This window comes from Mustela erminea, chromosome 6 (genome assembly GCF_009829155.1).
Source record: "Mustela erminea isolate mMusErm1 chromosome 6, mMusErm1.Pri, whole genome shotgun sequence".
Classification (NCBI taxonomy): Eukaryota; Metazoa; Chordata; class Mammalia; order Carnivora; family Mustelidae; genus Mustela; species Mustela erminea.
The window spans coordinates 41,298,437-41,322,695 of record NC_045619.1 but is presented as its reverse complement, the minus strand read 5'-3'; the positions used below and the strand labels follow the sequence as shown (position 1 = coordinate 41,322,695).

The following is a 24,259-nucleotide window of genomic DNA, read 5'->3' as shown; positions in this document are numbered from 1 at the left end:
GGGCAAAAATGAATTATTGGGATTTCATCAAGATCAAAAGCTTTTGCACAGCAAAGGAAACAGTTAACAAAATGAAAAGACAACTGACAGAATGGGAGAAGATATTTGCAAACGACATATCAGATAAAGGACTAGTGTCCAAAATCTATAAAGAACTTAGCAAACTCAACACCCAAAGAACAAATAATCCAATCAAGAAATGGGCAGAGGACATGAACAGACATTTCTGCAAAGAAGACATCCAGATGGCCAACAGATACATGAAAAAGTGCTCCATATCACTCGGCATCAGGGAAATACAAATCAAAACCACAATGAGATATCACATCACACCAGTCAGAATGGCTAAAATCAACAAGTCAGGAAATGACAGATGCTGGTGAGGATGCGGAGAAAGGGGAACCCTCCTACACTGTTGGTGGGAATGCAAGCTGGTGCAACCACTCTGGAAAACATCATGGAGGTCCCTCAAAAAGTTGAAAATAGAACTACCCTATGACCCAGCAATTGCACTACTGGGTATTTACCCTAAAGATACAAACATAGTGATCCAAAGGGGCACGTGCACCCGAATGTTTCTAGCAGCAATGTCCACAATAGCCAAACTATGGAAAGAACCTAGATGTCCATCAACAGATGAATGGATCAAGAAGATGTGGTATATATACACAATGGAATACTATGCAGCCATCAAAAGAAATGAAATCTTGCCATTTGCGACAACATGGATGGAACTAGAGCGTATCATGCTTAGCGAAATAAGTCAAGCAGAGAAAGACAACTATCATATGATGTTCCCCTGATATGAGGAAGTGGTGATGCAACATGGGGGCTTAAGTGGGTAGGAGAAGAATAAATGAAACAAGATGGGATTGGGAGGGAGACAAACCATAAGTGACTCTTAATCTCACAAAACAAACTGAGGGTTGCTGGGGGGAGGGGGGTTGAGAGAAGGGGGGTGGGGTTATGGACATTGGGGAGGGTATGTGCTTTGGTGAGTGCTGTGAAGTGTGTAAACCTGGCGATTCACAGACCTGTACCCCTGGGGATAAAAATATATGTTTATAAAAAATAAAAAATTAAATTAAAAAAAAAAGATTCACTTTAGTTAGAGCAGTTCTGTGACAGGCCAATATAATATGGTTTATGCTCCTAAGGAAGTGTTTTAGTGTTTCTTGAAGTGAAGATAATTTTGTCTTGCAAGCCATTCTCCCTGAATATTCTCATAAAACAGCTTTTGATACCCACTGAGGACATTAAGCATGAAATTCTACTCCGTGGCAAGTATTTAATCCAACAAATTTATATTTCTGGCATTAGTCTAAATACTTCGCAGTTATCTGCACTTTGATATGCCACAGGTATCTTAGTGTCCATAATGGCACCCATTATTTCCCTCTAGATGGATTTTTCATAACCCTCTGATGGAATGATAACATCATGCACCCAGTCTCATCCAGAAATGTTGAAGGTACCTTAGACTTTTGTTTCTTTTCCCCCTTGTTCTTAAAACACAAACTACCTTCATCCTTCTAAAAAAAATTGCCTGCAATTCTTCCGATACAGCCTCCTTATATCTCATATCTCTGTCCTGCTTCCTAATTTTACTGCCACCATTTGGGTTCTTTCAGAAATTTACCATTATTTGCCTGAACTACTACACCATTGCACTATTGTCTTAACTGGCTTCCTTGGTCCTAGTCTGGCCCTCCCTCCTCTAAGCCATTTCCATCTGATTCCCTTTTGTCTCTCTGGCTTTACCAGTGATTAGCACATGGTAGGCAAATAAGGTATTTGTATTAGATGTATTCATAGATGGGTGAACGATTGTACGTGCATGTGGGTCTTATGAGATGCACTATTGTAATGCTCCTTTCTAATAACAGAAGAATTATATCTATATTCATTTATGTGCTGTTGGGATTAAGGCAAGTATTTGTATAGAGTGGTAAATAATGAAATGTTTCCCAGAGTCTGACTTTTTTCTTTTTTTCAATCTTTCCTATGGGCAGACACATGAGGAGGACACCAAAGAACTCACTTCTCACATTATTGTTAGAAGAAACTCCAAGAGAGGTCTAAAGAGGAGAGAAAGAGAAGGAGGTGGAGATGAGCAGCCTTACAGCAACTGTGAATCTGCCAACAGCCTGGAGGTGGGAGGTAAGGGATTGACTCAGTAAAACTGTCAAGATTTAATTAAAGACCCAGGTTCATGTGAGGAGAACAAAAGAAAACTCACCTGGAACTAGCTGGTGTTTGTTGGGAAAAGATGAAGGGAAGAGATTTATATGAATGTTAAGAATATGTAGCATGTGGGAGGGAGTCCATAGGGAAAAGTGTGAGATAAGTGCATGAAGCATGATTGCTTGAGGGTTGAAGCAATGTTAAGAGAGGCTCTTGATGGAAGTAACTGTTCTAAAGCAGCTGATAGCTATAGCTTCTAGAAGTAGGGCGTGTTTTTTATCCAAGTAGAATGGTGCTATGAGTTAGCTAATCAAAGAGTGTTAGAAATCCACGCAAACTTCATCTTGAGCTCACCTCTACTCTCCGTGGCGAGAGAAGGGAAAGAGCAATAAGCATCCCTTTATTTATGACGCCGGCCCTGGAACTCACGGGAAGTAGTATGACTCCTTCAATAACCATTGGACTGAAAGACTAACCTGCACAAGACTGTAGGTTCCGTGCTAGGTACTAACTCTGGTTAAAGAAGTGGATTATGATTTTCAGAACAGGCTCTGTCCTTTAGGACCTCTGTACAGATCAACAGAGAAGATCTCCTGGAGGAAGAGCATTGACTTAAGTCATGGAACCACCTATCTCTTTCTACTTAAAGGCATATTGCATCTCTTTCTTCCTTTTGGCTAAGGGACAAGAGGAAATAGAAAGAAAAGAAAGGTAAGGTTACTATCTTATTAGGTCTCTAATGACAGTTAAAATTTCATTGAGAGCTAAAATGTTTTTAAACACTGTGTTCAGGGCACCAGTCTCAGAGCTTTAGTTGTATTTTTTATTTATTTAATCCTTACAACAACTTTGAGATAGGTATAATTTTGTTACCAGGACACACCTTACAGTGGAAGATCCTAATTATGGGAAGATCCAATTCCAGCTGATTACACTGCTTCTGTGACCAATCAGGTGCTCTAGGGGAGACTGTGTTGCTTAAAGCCTTGGTGTCCTCAACCTGTAATATGCAGATATAATAGCTATTATAAAGAATTACATTGATGATGAGAGATAATATTATATAAAGGGTCTAACATGGTTGTTAGCAGTGGTAATGTGGGCAATAAAAGGAAATTATTGTCAGGTCCTCTTTGATTAGATTCTTTTTGTATTTTAAAGGCAGGATAAAATTATCACTATTTTCTTTTTCAAGCCCTACTTTAAAAAAAAAATTTTTTTTTAAATTCTCAAAGGGAGGGCGCCTGGGTGGCTCAGTGGGTTAAGCCGCTGCCTTCGGCTCAGGTCATGATCTTGGGGTCCTGGGATCGAGTCCCGCGTCGGGCTCTCTGCTCAGCAGGGAGCCTGCTTCCCTCTCTCACTCTCTGCCTGCCTCTCTGCCTACTTGTGATCTCTCGCTGTCAAATAAATAAATAAAATCTTAAAAAATAAAATAAAATAAATAAATTCTCAAAGGGAGTCCTAAAGTAGGAGATCAACAGACCAGCTCATAATGGGAATAAGGAGATGTTTTTGATTCTGGCTAATGATTTTTAGCCAGTTCTGTTCAATAGTAGACAAGTAGAGCCCTAAGAGTTAATATTCTAACCAGGTATTCCCAGTTTTTCCCCAATTCATGACTGAAGGTCTAGTAGAGGCCAAATCAGAAAGAAAAGTTCCAGGAATGCGGGACTGAGCGAGGCCAGACTATTTTAATTTATTATTTGGCCTTCCAAAGGACAGAGCAAAGCACCAGTAACAGAGAGGTTAAGCCACAGGCAGTTCTGATAATATGTTTCCCCAAACTAGACTCAGGCAATCTTAGTAAAATAAAGTGGCGTAGATTGGTTTTTGATGACTTCAGATGGTCAGAGCATATCTGAGTGTTTTCAGGACAACAAAAGCTAGAAGTGATAAGTTGTGGGGAGAGTGACCTATTGAGGTAATGGTTCATGAGAAAACTAATAACTCTACCAATTTCTATCATTAACGTCCTGGGGAAGCTACAGAATTATTCAGGGGCTTGGTCTTAATTATCTTCTAATGAAGATTTGATTTCATTTGCTTTTTGTAATCGCTCATTCTTATTTCTTTCCATACACTTCTCTTGTTTTTAATTTCATAGTGTTGAAATGTTCCATGCTTAATATTCTCAGTACATCAGCTGAGCTCTTTAGAAAAAAGACTATGTCAGTCTCACAAATAATATAACGAGTTATGTGAGGGCCTCGCTTTCCTACTGCTAGTCATATTTTTATGTGATGCATCCACTCAGTGAGAGGAATGAGGAAGGATTGAGGGAGAAGTAATGTGATATTTGCTCTTTAAATCTTTTCAACTGCTGCTCTTCCAATTTGGCTTAGCTTTGTTAAATATATATATATATATATATATCTTTTCGTCTCTTCCATATTTTTGAAATAAAATTTCCCTTATATCAAAGTACTACATTGAGAGTCAAATAGTTCTATGATGCTCATTATGAAAAGCACAAACAACTTCAGAAGACTGCTGCTGCTTAATTTTCCAGTTGTAGATGTTTCATCCACTGCTTTCTGACTATGGGAGGTGAAGCTCTTTCCCTCCCCTCCTTGCCTATCCCCATCTCTCTCTCTCTCTCTCTCTCTCACACACACACACACACACACACACACACACACACACACGGACACTTCCCTTCCATCCACTCTCACATCCTCTCTATAAAGTTTTATAGTACTGAAAAATTTTATTGGATCTATATTCTGCATTAAAATGACTGTAACTATGCAAATGCTCATTACACTTGAGTAACATAGTATACTATAATTATTTTTTATAGACAGCATTGGGTTTTTCCTGGAATTGATAATTATCTTCATTATTGATGATTAGTCTTTTAATTTGTTTATCACAAATTTAAGCCCCAGTTCTCACCCAGTTGTCTAAATCTCTTATTAGTTTCATCTTTTGGAAGTAATGTCCTCAGGAACTTCCAACCCGCTTAAATTTATACAGTGGCTTTCAAGACTTGCTTTTAAGTCCTGCTGCTGGGCTGTCTTAGGATCTTATCCTGCGATTTCCCTCATTTTTCTCTTTATTGTATGTTCTGAGTCTTTTTCGTCATCTGCTTTCCCATTTTATAGGATAACATCCTCCAGTACCTTTCTGAGAAAGAAAGGATGGGTGGCAAAGGTTTTGCTTGTGTATTCTAAAATGTGTTTATTCTACCTTTGGACTTAATTATGTAGTTTGGAGTGATATAGTTTGTTGGATACAAAATTCTAGGAGGCAAGCCATTTTCCTGTGCAATTTTAAAGACATTGTTCTGTTGTTTCTTAGCTTCTGCTGTTGTTAATGAGAAGCTAAAATGCCATCATTATTTTTGATGGTTTGTGTGTAAAGCCTCTTGTCTCTGAAAGATTTTTTAAATTTGCTCTTCTTCCTAGTGGCCTGAGATTTTACAAGAATGCACCTTCATGTGAGTCTGTTTTCATCCATTGTGTTGGGCGTTCGGTCTGGAAACTCAAGTCCTTCAGTTCTGTTAACATTTTTTGATATTGATTTTTATTTCCTATTTCTGTGTTTCTTCTGGAACACATGTACTATAATAAGGTTGAATTAACCTTATTATAGGTTAATTGAATTAACTCTCTGATTTTCCTATCACTGTTCTACTATAGACCACTTCTGTTATTTTTCTATTTTCTGAGGGATTTCCTTAATATTTATTTCAGGATTTCTGTTGTGTTTTTATATTTTACAATCATTTTTAAATTTTTAAACATCAATTCTATGGTGATATAATTTATAGACAACAAAGCACACCCATTTAAGTTTACAGTTTAGTCAATTTTGACAATGTATATGAACCATTTCAATTATACCAAAACATTTTCCTGGGCTCTTGGCAGGGTTTCATCATACATCTTTTTCATCCTTTTACTTTTAACCTATTTTTACATTTAAAGTGGCTTCTTGTACATAATATATATTTGGGTCATTTTTTTTCCCAATCAGATTGATAATCTTTGCCTTTTAATTGGTGTATTTAGACCATTTTCATTTAATGTACTTATTTATCTGGTTGGGTTTAATTGACGATTATGCCATTGGCTTTCTATTTATCTGATTTAATCATTGGTTATTTTTCATATTTTTCAGCCTTATTTTTAATTAATTGAATTTTTTTAGTATTTCATTTTATTTCCACTCTTGGCTTATTCACTTTAACTCTACTGTCATCTTTAAACATTTTTTTCAAGAACTCTTTTATTTCCAAATAGCCTTTTAACAATCCATCCTACTGGTTCATGGATGTATTTTTTTCTGTATCTCTGTGAATATATTAATAATTTGAAGTTTTTTTCTCCCTGTATAGTTTTTCCAATTTGCTTTCCTCTATCTGTTTGTTTTCTCTCTTTCATATCAGAGGCTTTCCTCAAATGTTTTATAATGTACTATAGGGGGGTTTCATTTTGGATAATGACCTATCAACCAAGTTGGATCCTTCCTTTTTGGGAATTTTTAAGATGAGAAACAGCAAGAGTAGTAGCAATGGTAGAGGTAGAGCACAACTGAACAGATGCTGAAACAAAGGGAAGCTGAATCACAAGAGTGAGTAACAGATGATGACTGCATTTCACAGAATGTCTGTTGTCTGAGTGGAGATGAAAGACTTATCAGGTTCAGGAGGGCAAACCAAATGGCTACTAAAAGATCTTTCTGGCTCTTCCAGTTCCTTGTGCATCTTTACAACCAAACCCCACTACCAGGTTCAACTGAAAGTGCTTGTATCTCATAGCCTTAAAGGGCATTCACAGATACACATAAGAAAATGTTTAATTAGCAGAAACAACTAATATAAAGTGTAAAATCTGAAGGTTATACATGTGAAGCTGTTAGCCTAACAAATAGGGCTACTGGCGCAGTTGTATAGGCTAGGAAGGCATATACAGACCAGGAGTGTGTTTTTGTGGTCAGAGCACCTGGGTTTGAATCCTGGCTGGGTGACCTTTGGCATACCACCAAACTTCTCAATGTTAATTTCTCATCTGTGGGTGTAATAATCAGAGATAGTTTCAGAACTTCTATTTAGAAGTGGCTTGTGCTATCGAGCTGATTGGAAAGAGAATTTACTATGAGTTTGCCTAGTACATTTCAAAAAAAAGTCAGCCTTCCATATGAAGCTTGGAGAGTGGCTGATAGACTGAGTTAAAGATACCATTGGCACCATCATTCCTAATGATGCTGGCTGGTTTATTTTGAGGGTTAAATGAAATTATTTATTTTAGAAACTTAACATAATGCCTAGTAATAAATATTTTATACATTATTAATGACAGTATTAAGTCACTATAACATTTTTATTATCAGGCATATGAAGGAAAGAGATATGACAGAGAAGAACAGGAGTTTCTTGAAATGACAAGCAGGTCTTGGTGTCTCCTCTAAGTTGGATGGTTACCAACAGGCTTAATAAGCTTCTACTCTAAACCTGGAGTTAAATGTGTTGGTCTATCTGTTGTGTCCAATTCTATTTTGTTAGTACTCTAGAGAACTCCTTTCCCATGGTTACTGCTTACGGTAGAAACTGCTTGCTCCATCTTTGCTTTATCACTGCGTTATGGCATCTTACAGTTGTGTGGTCAGGGAATTCTCTCTCTGTTGTATGCAATGATTCGTTCCCCAAAGATGCTTTTTCTGATTTTTAAATTTGTGTCTTATCAGCGAAGTTCAGTTTCAGCTCCCTGTGGCCAGGCATCCTTTTTTTCCCCCCAAGACTGTTCCCTGCATCAAGTCTTCATTTACTTTGCCTATCTCATCATGCCTAGGAGATGGGCCAAGACACTACATGTGGAAACACAACCCTGAATACGATACACCAGTAAATATTTTGTGATTTCCACAGATGGTTGTGGCTGAGAGTACAGTGAAATCATACTGTTAATCAAATCTGAAAAATGTATTTCTCTCTTATTCGTGCTTATACAAAGCTTCCCAAGAATGCTCATGTAAGTTGAGGCATAGTTGGGTTTTTTTTTTAAGATTTTATTTATTTATTTGACAGAGGGAGAGCACAAGCAGGGGGAGCAGCAGAGGGAGAAGCAGGGAGCTCAATGCTCCCCATAATCCCAGGACCCCAGGATCATGAGCTGAGCCAAAGCCTTAACCAACTGAGACATCCAGACACCCCAGTTGAGGCATAGTTTTAAAAAGCCATTGTTGCCGAGGCTTAAAGAGTAAATGCTCTTTGAGGTAGACCTGAGCATCCATTTGCCTGCCCCAGCTATTGAAGGTGGCTCGGCATTCCCACACTCCACACATCTAAGGACCTGAATTTGCTTTGAGTCCATCTCCTTCCTCACCACCCTGACCCTCACTTCCACTTATGTGCTTCTCTCTTCTTGCTAGATGTGATGCTCTTGCTCTGGTTTGGCTTTTCTGAGTACGTTTTAGCCTTATTTGACTCATTATCACTATGAAAACTTTACAAGAAACTCTGTTGTATAAGGGTGTCCACAGGTCTGATTTGTGGCCCTTCGAAAGGGCCCCCACTCTCTGAGCCTTCAGTGAGCCATCTGTTCTTCCCTTGTTCTGGATTGGAAGTGGGCGAATTGGACAATTTACAAGTATTAAGGACTTTGGCTATCACAGAGATCACCACTTGTCAACATTTATTTCCATCAAGACTTATGAAAGCTAACTTTCATACCAATAACACGTTCCCATGAGTGTAACTGGATTTTGTGAAATTCCTACTACACTAGTAACATTATTTTTTCTCTTGCTCAGGAATGCAGCTGAGAGTGTTAGTGAGAGTGACATTATTAATGGGATACTTTAAAATCCACTGTAATTTATGGAAAATTTATAAAGCACATTACTTTATGATGCATGACAAATTACTTAAGTTACATTTCATTATTGATTGAGACACTTCATTGAATTCTAAATATTTTTCTGTTTTTTTAAAAAAATTTCTTAACAGTGGAATTCTTTTTAGTAGTGCCTATTTCCCAGAAGCCCGACATGTAAAAGAAATTGAGAGGGACTCTCATTATCCTATTCTGATAAGGATATGTACTTAGAACTCAATCCCTTCAGTGTTCTTTGGATCCTGCAGCACCTCCATGAAGTCCTTGGGGCTTTGCAGAGCACAGTTTGAAAACCCAATGCCTTTGATGATATCCTAAGCTCCAAGCAGTGATTCCATGAAGTCGAACCATGGTTAGAGTTCATCCAGGATAAGGTATCTAGGAAAGTGTTTGGGAGGACGCGGTTGGATTGTGAAAGCAGAGTACCATTCCGAGTGTAGCAACCAGACTCTTAGGCATTGCATTGTTCTGTTCCATCACTACCATGTCCCTCCCCCTCCAGGCAATGTGGTGATTTTCTGACTCTTCTCCTTTTGAGTCAGGATCATCAGCCAGAAGGCAAGGATGCCTGACCTGTGGTCTCTCCCAAACTCTCATCATCATATCATCTCGATCTAAGCCGGCCTCACCCCGCCTGGTTCTTGTCTTACTGATAGCCCATCTATCCACTGTGGCCTCTGGAACCCCTCTTCTCCTGTCAACACCCTCCACCCCATATCATGTTTTTCTCTTTTCTCTGTATTCCTTTATCTTGGTGAATGACTCCACTGTTCTCCTCTTGCTTTCTGAGTCATCCTCTCTGACCACTCCCTCTCATATGCCCTCCACTTCATATTCAGTCACAAATTCCTATGGATTCTAGATTTAAAAATGTGTCTCAGGGGGTACCTGAGAGGCTCAGTTAAGTGGCTCAGTTAAGTGCCAGACTCTTGATTTTGGCTCAGGTCATAATCTTAGGGTGTGAGATGGAGCACCGTGTTGGGCTCTATGCTGGGTGTGGAACCTGATTAAGATTATCTCTCTCCCTCTGCTTCTCTCCAGTCCCTGTCACACACTCACTTGCTCTCTCTCTCAAAAAAAAAATTGTCTCTCAGGTGTAAGGACAATCTGGCTGTGATGTCTGTCACTCCATCCATCACCAGGGTTGATTTGGCCCATCCAGCTGGCTCGGTGGGTGTCCCCTTCCTCCCTCATTGCTCCGTGTATGCCCTTCCCAAAGCTGCACAATCGGTCAAAGAGGACAGCCTTCCCCAAAAGATGACTCTTCTCCAGTGGGGGTTATAGGAGTAGCTGTGTGTCTTTGCTAGAACCTCCAAACAAGCTCTCAAGGTCCCATTTCTAAGGGGAACATACGGTAATGAAGCTTCCAAGACTCCAGACACATCCAGATGAGGTGCTGCATGTGGCAGTCTGCCTTAGTTTAAAAAAAAAAAAAAAAAAAAGGAAGTCTCTCAAATCTGACATCATCATAATCTCTAGGCTCTTAAAATAACTTTTTGCACAGAGCTTTGAATATAGTCTATACTCAAAAAATTTTGCCGAGTACATTATGTGTTAATTTTAATCTTTTCCAAATGTGTGTGGCCTCTTTTTTGCCTTCTGCCCTGCTTATTTATATTCTTCCTGGCCTCAATCTCATATTTGGATGAAGATATTTAAGATTTCTTTCTATTCAATATTTATGATGGGCAGTCTTTTGAAAAACTAATAGTTGTAACCCAAAGGTAGGATTTTCATAAGGTATAGAGCAAACTTGAGTAATTTGAGTCAATTTTCCTATGTAGAGCAGCAGTTTCCAACCTTGATGTTGTTTTGATCAGAGATTTCAGAGGCACCTGGTGTCTGAGGTGGGGAAACGTGAATAAGCGAGACCAACAGTGTGATAGAGACCCTGAGAGGAGTATGGGTCAGCTAATCAGTTCTACCTGTGGTAAGGGAGTTGGGGAGGTCATAGAGGGCTTCAAAATGGGAATAGCTCCCACATTTGGAACTTGAGTGGTGAGTAGGCATTTAGATAAAGAAGGGATGAGAGAGTTTAAGAAAGGTTAAACTAAAGAAGGTAAGATATGTTCATTTCACAGAAAGGATAGGAATTTAATAGTTATAAGTGGAAAAATGGCATATCAGGTGGAAAGAAAGTAATAATTAAGTCATGTGGTTTAGGGAGTATTTGGGACTTATCAACAGCTCCTTGACCTCATGACAAGATGTATTGAGAGAAAAGAGTAGATAGACAGGTGGGTTTTGGTTACAGAAGGCCATGAGAACGATGGTAAGTAGTTAAACTTTAGGAAATGGAGAGTGCCCAGAATGTTATTCAGCATGGAAGGACAACACCAAAGCTAAACTGTAAGGTAAGAATTCTGGTGACCTGTGTGAGGACTGGACTGTGGTAGGGAGAGCCTGCTGGGCTGGGTTGACTTGATTTGTGACTGACAAATCTCTAATGGTTATTGAAGATTTTGATGGGCAGTCCTCAGATGTTGTAACATTATCTTCCATTTTAGGATGAAATTATTATGGGGAAAGAGGAAAATCGGGCAGATAAGTATTTTGCAGAACCCCCTCCAGTTTGATTTTTTGAGGAGACTGCTGTTGCTAATGAACTTTTCTTGTAGTGAGGAGGTGGAGTGGCAGGAGCAGAGAAATTGGTGTGGGGAGGATTGCTGCCTGCTACGGTGACTATCTTATCTCCTAAAAGATTTACATATTTCTTCCCCTTACCGGCTCCCTTTCCAGCAACCATTATCTTTAGCAAAAGGGAAGATATTATGGAAGAAAATTTAAGAAAAACATTAGGTAGGCATTTGTTCATGCTAGCAGTGCTTGACATTGTACAGGTTCTAACACGTTTAATCCTCATAGCAATGCTCCATGGTAGATTTTTAAATTCCTATTTTGCAATTGAGGTAATCAAATCTCCAAGAGGGTATGTTAACTATGCAAGGTCACATAATAAGTAAGTGGCAGATCTAAGATCCGAACCCAGAAATATTCAGATTCAAAGCCCATTCGTCTTCAAACAAATGCCATTTTGCATTTTTGTATAATCTGAGGAAATGTTTTTCTCCTCTTATGAAGTATGATTGTTAATATATGTCTCCCAAGGGCACGTGGGTGGCTCAGTGGGTTAAGCCTCTGCCTTCAGTTCAGGTCATGATCTCAGGGTCCTGGGATCAAGTCCCGAGTCAGGCTCTCTGCTTGGTGGGGAGCCTGCTTCCCCCTCTCTCTCTGCCTACTTGTGATCTTTCTCTGTGTGTCAAATAAATACATAAAATCTTTAAATATATATATATATATGTCTCCCAAGTTGACATCACATATTCCAAACCTGGGTAGTACATTAAGGAGCAAATTAAAGAAACCCACACCAACAGACACATCCTTTTCCACTTTCATTCATACAGTTTAATTTCTACACACTGAAAAGCCTGTTATCACGAAATTAGCCAGCCACAAATGTAAGTGACATTTTTTCCCCCTTTGCTTGTCTGATTGCCAAGAGAATCTCACCTAAGATTAGAAAATATTTTGGTACATCACCTCTCACAGGAATGTAAAAATTAAATTGATAAATTTATGCACCGCTGTGAATTCTTTATGACTGAGTTGTCAATTTCTTTCTCCAGGCAATGAGCCAATGTTTATTAAGTAGCTAGAGTGGGCATGATGTTTGGTGAGGCTTTGTGAAAAGTGTCAAAGGAAATAGCTGTAGATGTGATTTCCATTACAAGAGGGTTATGATCCAATAAAGAAGATGAATAAAATGTATAAGAATACACGAGAACAAAAGTATATATATAATTCTATCACTAGAGCTCACGTATGCATCACTGTAAAACAATGATTATAACAATGATAGATACATGTCTAGAGACTGTAAAAATAGAATTTAGTGGAAGTGTTCTCCATAGACAGTATGCTAAAGTAGAGAGAACAGTGTTCAAGAAATTTTGTAAAATTGTAAATCAAAGAAGTCTGTCGTATTCAAACACTCCTTAGACATTTTTATGACTTCTTGCAAACATTATGACTTTTAGTTTTTCCAAGTTGTATAGTCTGTGATTAATAGGTGATATAAAATTGAAAAACTTCGATTCAAACCAATTTAGCACACAATCCTTGACATTTTTTTTTGAAGCATATAAAATTCATTGTTTTTCAGAGTTGCTCACATTTAAATACAAAGATAACTAGAAGGCTACTAAGTACAAATGAAATAGTACACAGAAGCATCAGAAAAATACTTATGATATTATGATAAAAGTTGCTCATATTAACTCCTCATTGGAACGTTCATTATTTTGAATTTAACAGTAAAATAAGGCATTGTATTGATGTTACACATCAGTGAAAAATATATTGAAGTGGCAGCTATTCTCTGGGTCTTTTGCAGTTTGAGAATAACTGTGAACAATTACTGATTAAGAATTAATAGTTATATTCAAAAGAGCTGAATCAGTAGTGGTGATGGTATATGGTTCATATTAGTTATGGAATGCGGCCACTTTGGAGTTAGGGTTTTGAATTCTGAATGTCTTTAGTTTTTATATTTCCATGCCATAAAAAACCACAAAACTTTATACTCCTTTAAGAAAAGTGTGATAGAGAGTCAATTATCATATGGTTTCACTTATTTGTGGAGCATAACAAATAGCATGGAGGACATGGGGACTTAGAGTGGAGAAGGGAGTTGGGGGAAATTGGAAGGGGAGGTGAACCATGAGAGACTATGGACTCTGAAAAACAATCTGAGGGTTTTGAAGGGACGGGGGGGTGGGAGGTTGGGGTACCAGGTGGTGGGTATTATAGAGGGCATGGATTGCATGGAGCACGGGGTATGGTGCAAAAATAATGAATACTGTTATGCTGGAAAAAAAAAAAAAAGTGTGATAGATGGAGCACCTGGGTGGCTCAGTGGGTTAAGCCTCTGCCTTCGGCTCAGGTCATGATCTCAGGGTCCTGGGATCAAGCCCCGAATCTGGCTCTCTGCTCGGGGGGGAGCCTGCTTCCCTTCCTCTCTCTCTGCCTGCCTCTCTGCCTACTTGTGATCTCTCTTTGTCAAATAAATAAATAAATAAAATCTTTTAAAAAAGAAAGAAAGAAAGAAAGTGTGATAGAGGTTCCTGGGTGGCTTAGTTAGTTAAGTGTCTGACTCTTGATTTTGGCTTGGGTCAGATCTCAGGGTTGTGAGATCAAGCCTGGTGTTGGACTCCTGCTGGGCAAGGAGATTGGGTAAGATTCTCTCTCTCTCTCCTTCTCCCTCTGCCCTCCTCCCCTGCCAAAGAAAGAGAAGTATAATATGGTGGCTCAAGTGCTGGGTGAAAACAGGGAATTACGGTTCTAGTTTTGGCTTTGATTATTAACTCCAAAGTCTTTGAGCAAATATTGTGTATCTTTGAACCTCAGTTTCTTCATTTGTACTTTCATTCATTCAACAATTTTTATGAAGGCCTACAGTGTGATAGGCATAGTTATAAAGTGATCAAGTCAGAAGCATTCTTTGCCTGATTAGAATGTATATAATAGAAGAGAAAATAGTAAACCCAAATAAGAATATAGTTTCAGATTATGAAGGTTTTTAAGGGAAAATAATGGATTGCTGTGAGGGAGAACCGAAGGGCTGATGGCAGACCATTTTTAAGTTTGCTGGTGACAAAAGACACTCTGAGAAAGTGACATTTGAACCGAGACTTGAAGGTTGATGAGGAGATGGCCAGTTTTGAGGGAAGAAAGGGGAAAGGCTGTGCCAGGACAAGGAGACAACGCTATTAAGAGCCTGGTGAGGAAGAAGGTGGCAAGTTTGAGGAACCTAGAGGAAGGTGATGTGGTCATATCCAAAGAAATAAGAGGAGAGTGGCCAGGCATACATCAGGCTGAGTTTGAGAAGCTGAGATCAGTGTAGGGACCTTCAAACCTCAGGGATGTTCGGGGCATTGGATTTGATTTTGAGCAACATGGGAAGCCACTGAGCAGATTTAGATGAGTGACATGAGCTTTCAGGCCTCTGTGTGGAGAATGGAAGGGAAATTAGAGGAAGAAAGAAGATTAGTTAGAAGACTTAATAATTGTCCCCTAGACATTGATGGTGGTGGAATTTCCTTTGGGGTTGATGATGCAAATGGACAGAGCGGAAAGAACCAGCATGTATTACAGATGCAGAATGGACAAATGTCATTAATAAATGGACTGTGGGGATGGAGGAAAAAGAAATGTCCAGAATAACTCCCGGGTTCCTGGTTTGAGTCACTTGTAGACTGAGGGGCCTTTATTGACTTGGGGAAGGCTGGGAATAATGATAATACTTACCCCTCTGTGTTGCTTTGAGACTGCCTCTGGAAAGGTCTATATTTTTTGTGGGGTTGGTTGATATATAAACAAAAGCTATTTATAGAAATTATGTTCTGGTTCAGCATAATGTAATATATTTCAGAGGCAACCTTGAAAAAAATTGAGATAATGGATTCCCTCTTTTTACAGGAAGTAATATCTTGGGAAAATATTAATATTAAACAATACATGCTATTGCATTTTGAGGGAAATGGCAAATTTAAGGAAAAAAAACTTAAGTCAAATGTAGCAAACATTGAAAGAATAAGATACATAAGTTGCAATTTTAGACCCAGGAAATCAGATCCAGACTTGAAATATAAATGGGGTGCATGGGTGGCTCAGTGGGTTAAGCCTCTGCCTTCGGCTCAGGTCATGCATGATTTCAGGGTCCTGGGATAGAGCCCTGCATTGGGCTCTCTGCTCAGCAGGCAGCCTGCTTCCCCTACCCCCTCTCTCTCTCTGACTCTCTGCCTACTTGTGATCTCTTTCTCTGTCAAGTAAATACATAAAATCTTTAAAGATATATATAAATAGATTGGCCTATAAAGCTCCCTGAGGGACAATCTTCCTCTTTACTTGAAGAAAACTATTACTGTTTTCCTATCTTCAGCAGCTCAGTGGTTGGGGTAGGCCAAGAGGATTTAGTGGTATTTTAATGGAATGAGTATAGGGAAAGAACCGGGATGCTCTTTGTAGATGTGGGGAGGGGAGTGATCAGGTTTTTCTTGTGGATGAGGACAGCAGAAAAGTAAAGTAAAATTTAAGGACTGTGCATAGGAAACAAAATGAGGGTTGCTTGAAGGGAGGGTCCTGAGGGGATAGGGTAACCAGGTGATGGACATTAAAGGAGGACATAGGATGTCATGAGCACTGGATGTTGTATAAGACTGATGAATCATTGAACTCTGACTCTGAAACTCATAATACACTATATGTGAATTGATTGAATTTAAACAAGTTTAAAAAATTTAGGGATTGTAGGTTATTAGTTACTCCTTTCTCATGATAAAAAACTAAAGACAAAATGTACCATGCAAGTTCCTAAATTCATTCTAAATAGCTGTTGTTTTGTAGTGTTAGGACATTTCTGTATGACAGAGGGTGATCTGATTTAGTGAGAGAAAAAGCACTGGGCTGGGCACAAGTGCCATACCTGCTATATACTCACTGTGGGGCTTTGGGAAAGTTTCTTAACATTACTCCATCTGTTTCTTCATTGTAGGTACTATAGTACCTACCACAAGAGTATCCTTGAAGGTCAAGTAGTATTTTCTTTTCTGAAAAGCCTGCTGTTGTGCCTGGAGCTTGGTAGACTGTCAATAAATATTTATTGAAGCAGAATCATGTAATTGCTCCTTTAAAAATAACTGATATTGTAAATTTCTGGTAATTAAATCATATTACTTTTAGATTTAGATTTTTCATTTTTAAATTGGTATTTTAGGGACACCCATGTGGCTCAGTTGGTTAAGTATCTGACTCTGGGTTTTGGCTCAGGTCATGATCTCAGGGTCCTGGGATCAAGCCCTGCATCAGGCTCTTCACTCAGTGGGAGTCTGCTTGTCTCCCCCTCACTCTGCCCCTCCCCCCATTCATGCATGCACGTGCTCGTGCTCTCCCTCTCTCTAAAATAAATACAACGCCTGGATGGCCCGTGGGTTAGGCATCTGCCTTTGGCTCAGGTCATGATCCCGGGGTCCTGGAATCAAGTCCCACATCAGCTCATTGCTCAATGGGGAGCCTGCTTCTCCCTGGGCCTGCCACTCCCCTTGCTTGTTCTCTTTCTATCTCTTTCTATCTCTATGACAAATAAATGAATAAAATCTTACAATAAATAAATCTTTAAAAATTTGCTATTTTATATAATACCTTATGAAAGTTCTTAAGTGCTCCATTTTTTGTAAAACTTTTATTCTGAAATAATTATAGATTCACATGTAATTGTAAGAAGTAATAGAGATCCTATATGCCTTTGACCCTGTTGCTTCTAATGGTAACATGTTCTGTAATTGTAAGGCAATATTACAAGTAGGAGATTGCTACTGATAAAATCCATTGAGCTTATTCATATTTTGCTGTAAGCTTTACATGCACTCCTTTGTATATGTGTGTACTTCATTCCATGCAATTTTATCCTATATGTAGATGCGTCTGAAACCAGCACAGCCAAGAGACAAAGCAGTTTAATCTCAGAGATTCCTTGTGCTACCATTTTGTAGCTACATCCACTTAAACTCCTTCCTTTAACCTTTGGTAACTACTAATCCATTCTCCATCTCTAGAATTTTCTCATTTCAAGAGATGTATATAATTGGAATCATATCATGTATAATCTTTTGAGATTGACTATTTTTCACTCAACACAATTCTCTTGAGAGTCATCCAAGTTGTTGCATGTATCAATAGTTCATTCCTGTTTATTGCTGAGTAGCGTTTAATGATTTGAATGTGCCCAAGTGTGTTTACCTTTTCAGTTACTGAAAGAGAACTTGGTTGTTTCCAGTTTTTGACTATAGAAATAAAGCTTCTATGAATACTTGTATATGTGGTGTGTGTGTGTGTGTGCAAGAATCCGAGTTTTCATTTATACCTTTTTTGTTTTGTTAATTCATTAAGATAATTCATTCACTCAGTATTTTTAAGTAATAGATAAGGAATATATACAAATCAGCAGTGAATAGAGATTGTCTTTGTTGGAGATATTCCTCTTCATCAAAATAAGAATCATTCTGACATTTATGTCAGTGAACTATAATTAAGTAATGTAGTCTGACACAGAGAAGCTCACATGTTGGCTACATATATATCCTATGTATTAGCGTCATATAACTATGCCAGCTGCTGATGAAAATGCATGGCTATATTTACATAGTAAAGATATTTCTATGCTAATATAACACATTTGCTTGTAAACTGTCTCCCAAGCAAAACACTCTTCTAATTGTGACATGTACTAGTTTAATGCCTTATTACAGATAAGTACAAACATTTTCACAATTTCCTCTATGCGTCTCCCTTCCCTTTGTGCAGAAAGCACAGAGGTGTTAAAATAAGTAAAAGTGTTGGCACATTCCCAGATCACATCAATTCTTACTCATCTAGTGTCACTAAATGAGGAGCCCTTTGTCTGGGTGACTGGTAAAGTTACAGCAGCTAAGCAATTGTTAAATAATATTAACGAGGTAATTGGGTGATGGACATTAAGGAGGGCACTTGAAGTAATGAGCACTGGGTGTTGTATGAGACTGATGAATCACTAAATTCTACCTCTGAAACTAATAATACAGTGTATGTAATTGCATTGAATTTAAAGATTAAAAAAATCATATTAACAAATCCATATATAGTGCTTTCTATATGCCAATCACCATTTTTTGCCAGTGCTACTTATTAATGCAAACTAATTTCCACTAAAATCCTGTGGGGGTGTGCACTATCAATATCCTCAATTTACAGCTAGGAACACTGAGGCACAGACAGTGATTAAGTAACTTTTCCAAGGTCTCACAGCCAGCAATTGGCAGAGTGGGGAAGAACTCAGACAGTCTTGTTCCAAAGCCCATCCCTTAACTACTATACTCTTTGCAAGATAAGAATCAGTAACTCCAAATAAGCCAACACACCCAAATAAGATGTATTAATTAAAACTGGGTTTCTGGGTTTTTTTGCTTATCAAAATGAAACAAGAACTCACAACTTTCCTTCAGCTAAACTAAAGTCTTAAAGAAATGTGGAAACAGGCATTTCCAGCATTAGTACTATTTACCTTAGAATTAAACATATCAGGGCAGGTTCACTCAGAATCTGTTTGAAAGAAGTTCTAAAAAAAAAAAAAAAATGAGGGAATGAGCTTATTCTAAGAGGAGAAAGAATTACCAAGCAAGCTTGGTAATCAGAAATGAGGACCAATTTTGAGTACAGCATGCTGTCTGCTTTTGCAATTTGCTTTTCAGTGTGATGCTTATTCATTTATCTCTAGGAAATCAAGGGCCAAAGATAAAAATGAAAAATCCATTTTCAGACACACACCAAAAAAAACTTAGTAATTTCTATGTCAAGAGAGTAAGCAAGAGGAGTCTGGATGGCCCAGGGTGTTAAAGCCTCTGCCTTCAGCTCAGGTCATAATCCCAGGGTCTTGGGATGGAACTCCACATTGGGCTCTCTGCTCAGCAGGGAGCCTGCTTCTCTCTCTCTCTCTCTCTCTGCCTGCCTCTCTGCCTACTTGTGATCTCTGTCTGTCAAATAAATAAATAAAATCTTAAAAGAGAGAAAGAGTAAGCAGCATTGCATTATTAAACAAAGAGCATGATATAAAAAAAATTGAGGGATGAATAAGGTGGGTATAGAGAAAATGATACTTTGATACATCTAGGGCACTGACACATTAGTAACACTTTACGTTTTAGCCACACCCTGCCCTTAACACCATGGGAACCCTCATAGCCTTTCATGGCAGCACCTGGCAAAATCCAGGTGTGAGTCTCGCTTTGGTATCTGGGCTCAATGGATTCATCAGTGGCATGAGGCAGTGCTTTGTGTCATTAAAAGGCAGTGCTGCTGGCACAGAAATCAGCACCATGGACAGCAGGCGCTGGTGGTATGCTAGGGTACGCCCTCAAAAGGGTGCTGATGAGTGCTGGGAAAAAAAAAAAAAAACATGTTTATACTCATTTGATTGAAACCTTAAATAAGGCATTCTCAGAAAAATTGGGTGATATGGAAGGGAAGGTTTTAGAGAATAGTTCTGTAAAACAAGGTAGAACTATAGCTAAAGAAATACTGTTCATGGGGTGCCTGGGTGGCTCAGTGGGTTAAGCCTCTGCCTTTGGCTCAAGTCATGATCCAGGGGTCCTGGGATCAAGCCCCGAATAGGGCTCTCTGCTCAGCAGGGAACCTGCTTCCCCCTCTCTCTCTCGCTGCCTGCCTCTCTGCCTACTGGTCATCTCTGTCTGTCAAAGTAATAAATAAAAAAATCTTAAAAAAAAAAAAAAGAAATACTGTTCATCATCATTAATGTTATATTATTATTATTTATGTGACTGCCACATTGATATAACATGGCAAAATCGAGGTTACAGATCTAGTTGTGTTTTCTAAGAATATTTTTTGTCTTGTATATTTTTAATATAGTCTTAAAGATAGAAAGGTGTCTTTTACATTTCAATCTCAATGATGTAATGAATGATAATGTGTTCAGATTTGAGAACAGTAGTCTACTTTCTCTGTATTTTGTGTAATGTGTGAGAGAGCTGCAACGTACATACAATCAGTGTTTTCTTGTGATTTAGAGAATTCTATAGAAGTTGGCTAAATAACAGGAAGAGTTCTTTTGTCTGTTGCTGCATAAAAAAATAATTAAATCTTAGTGGTATAAAAAAGCAACCATTTTATTAAGTTATGTTTCCTATGGGTAAAGAATTTAGACAGGGCATAGCCAGATGGGTTATGTATCAGAACTCCACCAAAGAAACAGCACCAGCAGGATATATATGTATTAAGAAACTTACTGCAAAGAATGTGGCTTACATGATTGGGAGGGTTACTTAGGCTAATCTGAAATCTTCAGGGCAGGATCTCAAGAAGGGCAGGCTTGAAAATCTTGGACAAGGGACTGCCACTGCAGTCCACAGGTGGAATTTCTTCTTCCTCAGGGCAGTCAGTTCTGTTCTTAAAGCCTTTCAGCTGGTTGGATCAGGCTAACCTAGTTTACCCCAGATAATGTCTTTTTACATAAAGCCAACTGATTGCAGATGTTAATCATGACTAAAGAATTACCTTCATAACAACACCTCAGTTTGTATTGGATTGAATAACTGCGTACTATAGCCTAGCCAAGTTTGACATATAAAACTGACCATCACAGTTTGTCTCTGCTCCCCTATATCTAGAAATTTAGGTCTAGGGGAAGACTCACATGATTGGCATGATCCCAAAAGTTGGGAAACCATAAGGAGACTTCCTCACTAATGGGTCTGGTACCAGACTCAAAGGCTACCCTGTCATTTGAAGCTTCTAGGTATGCCCTCTTCACTTGGCTTTGGCTTCTCACAACCTGGTAGCTGGGTTCTGGGAAGGAACAAGCTGAAAGGAAGTGCCCTAAAGGAAAACTGCAAAGAGACAGGCAAAAGATGCATGGTTTTAACTGACCTAACCTCAGAAATCCTGAAGCTATACTTCTGCACATTTATTGATTATAAACATGTCACAAAGTCTGACCCAAGAGGAGGGAACTAGACTCTATCTTTAATGGAGGAGTGGGGAGGTCATATTGCATGAGAGCACATAGGATGGAGGATATTGTTGCAGCCATCTTTGGAAAATATTGTCTGCCACAGGTTATGAAAATGTACAATGTCTCTGCCAATTGGAATAAAAAAAAGTTTAGAAATGCACTGTTCATCAGCTCACCTCAGACACTCAAAAATGGCATAATTTAATAGCATTAAAATTGATTTCTATAAATATGTTATACTTTCCTCACATTTAAAAACCTACCAAGTTGGGGCTTATTATTAAAAATATAATTTGGGACTGCTCTAGGACAAATCCACTTAATTTTAGTGACCTTTTTAGAGTGTAGCAGATACTGGAAACTGTATTAATCATCTATTGCTATGTAACAAATTACAACAAACTTAATGGCTTCAAAAAACATACATCTATTGTCTTAGTGGCTTCAAAAAACATATATCAGGAGTCTAGGCATGGCTTAGCTGTTTTTTTTTTTTTTTTTTTTTCAGGTTCTCTCACAAGGCTGCTATCAAGATTTTTGGCCAGGGATGGGGTCTAATCTGAAGCTAGATTGAAGAAGGATCCTCTTCCAAATTTACATGATTGTTGGTTGCCAGGATTAAGTTCCTTGTGGGCTGTTGGACTGAAGGTTCCAATTCCTAGTTGACTAGTTGCTGGAGGCTGCCCTTGGTTCCTTGCTATGTGGGCCTCTCCATTTGGAAGCCTGCTTCATCAAAGCTAACAAGGGATAGAGTCTCCTAGCAAGATGGAAGTTACAATCTTGGGTAATAAAATCATAGACATGACAGAGCATCCCCTTTGTTGAATACTGCTGGTTGGAAGCAAGTCACATTTTCCACTCATACCAAAGGGAGGGAATTATACAAAGTTATGAATATAGGAGATAGGGCTAATTTGGAGCCATCTTAGTGTCTGTCCATCATAGAAACATTAGATGCAATTACCAGAGGTTGGGGTAAGTCCTCTATTCCTAATCATAGTCTCTGTAACAGAAAGCCTTTAATATAAAGGTGGGAGTGGGAATCGAATCCAGGATGACAGACATTCTGAACTGATAGATGAAACATAGTAGTGGAAAATGTACAACTCACTTGAATTCTAGGTGATCTGGCAGATAGGTAGCCAGAGAGCCATTCATTTCAGGGAAATGTTTCAGTAACACCTGAAAGAAGATAAGGTCTAGATGTTGGTTCTGGGAGACACTGACAGGAGTAAGCCAGAGTGGAGCCAGTAGTTTACTAAAGTAGAAACTTATATCTGGGGGGAAAAAGCAAAGTCCCATTTGCCAGAATTATAGAGTAAAGAACTTTAAAAATCTAAGTTCTTACCTAGGCTCAGATTTCTGTGTGGTCAGGGAGATTGTATCTATGGATTTATCAATAAGTATGTTAGATTTTGATTGTTCAAGGTGAGAGAGTGGGGAGCTTGCTCCTTTTTGGGAAGAAAAGCACCGATGGGCTCTCTGCTTATTGCTACTGGCTGAGGCCACCCTGCCATGGCTACCTAGGAAACCCGTGCAGTACATGGGTGTAAGGAAGCTTGGTGGTCAGAAATAGGAGTAACTGGCAGCTGCACTGTTGAACTACAGGTAGAGGCAACAAGTAGCCAGAAAGTGGATTCCCAATTCTATATCTACTCAACTCCCATCATTTCTGCTATTCCTGCTGGACCGCCAGCTGAAAGTGGCTCATTTGCATACCATTTTTAAACATCTAAATGCACAGATCTAGCATTGAAAATAGATCTAGTTTCTATTTTTTTTAAACAAAGGTCTTTCAATGTACTCTTTCCTGATCTCCAAGACTTGGACGCTGTTGAAATCTTTTCTGGCACTTTGAAAAATACAGAATTGTCTATGTAGTCCCTCTCTGGATCAGAATATGAAGGTGAAAAACCTAGAGTGCCTTCCAAGTACACACACAATGAAGCATTCTGTAAAGAGACAGAGTTATCTATTACAAAGTCCAGCAAAGCCTTCTAGCAGCCTCCATCCTAACCATTCACCAGATGCTAAAACAAATAAATTGAATCACAACTCCCAGTTGATATCAGCTGGAAAAAAATTGAGAAATTGAGAACCATTTTTGATTTTAGTTTTCGTTGAAAAATAAAGCATATATTATGGAAAGAGGAGCTTTCTATTTGTGTTTGAATAAAATTTTTGCCTGAGTTCTTTGTGGTAGTAATATGTATAATATGTATGACTTGGACACTTACTGTGGTTGATAGTTCTCCAGTAATTTTTTTGTAATAGGTTTTAAGGCATATATGTTGAGATACACAATTTCTCAAAATTGCTTCTCTAAAACATAGCTATATATTTCTATCCCCATTTCAATTGTACGTAATACTATTTTCTATTTAGATACAGGTATCCTGTTTTCCTTTTTTAAAAAATTAAAATATAATGTATTATTTGTTTCAGGGGTACATGTCAGGATTCAACAATTTACAGCACTCCCCATAGCACATACCCTCCCCAATGTCCATCACCCAGCCACTGCATCCCTTCCATCTCCCACCCCTCCAGCAATTCTGTTTGTTTCCTGAGATTAAGAGTCTCTTAAGTTTTGTCTCCCTCTCTGGTTTCCTAATGTTTCATTTTCCCTTCCCTTCCCCTATGATCCTCTATTTTGTTTCTCAAATTTCTCATA

The 24,259-nt window shown here is 38.6% G+C and overlaps 2 long non-coding RNA genes across 2 annotated transcripts in view; both read left to right on the top strand.

Moving 5' to 3' along the window:
• LOC116593097 overlaps nt 1-23,322 on the top strand; it is a 62,064-nt gene extending 38,742 nt beyond the window's left edge. The window contains exons 6-9 of the long non-coding RNA XR_004286743.1: nt 1,403-1,471; nt 2,013-2,160; nt 2,728-2,895; nt 22,094-23,322. This is a non-coding gene — a long non-coding RNA (uncharacterized LOC116593097). The remainder of the gene's footprint in view (nt 1-1,402; nt 1,472-2,012; nt 2,161-2,727; nt 2,896-22,093) is intronic.
• Nucleotides 16,205-20,065, top strand: LOC116593098. The gene is made up of 3 exons (XR_004286744.1): nt 16,205-16,310; nt 16,373-16,379; nt 20,056-20,065. It is a non-coding gene; the product is annotated as an uncharacterized LOC116593098 (long non-coding RNA).
• Nucleotides 23,323-24,259: the final 937 nt, after the last annotated feature.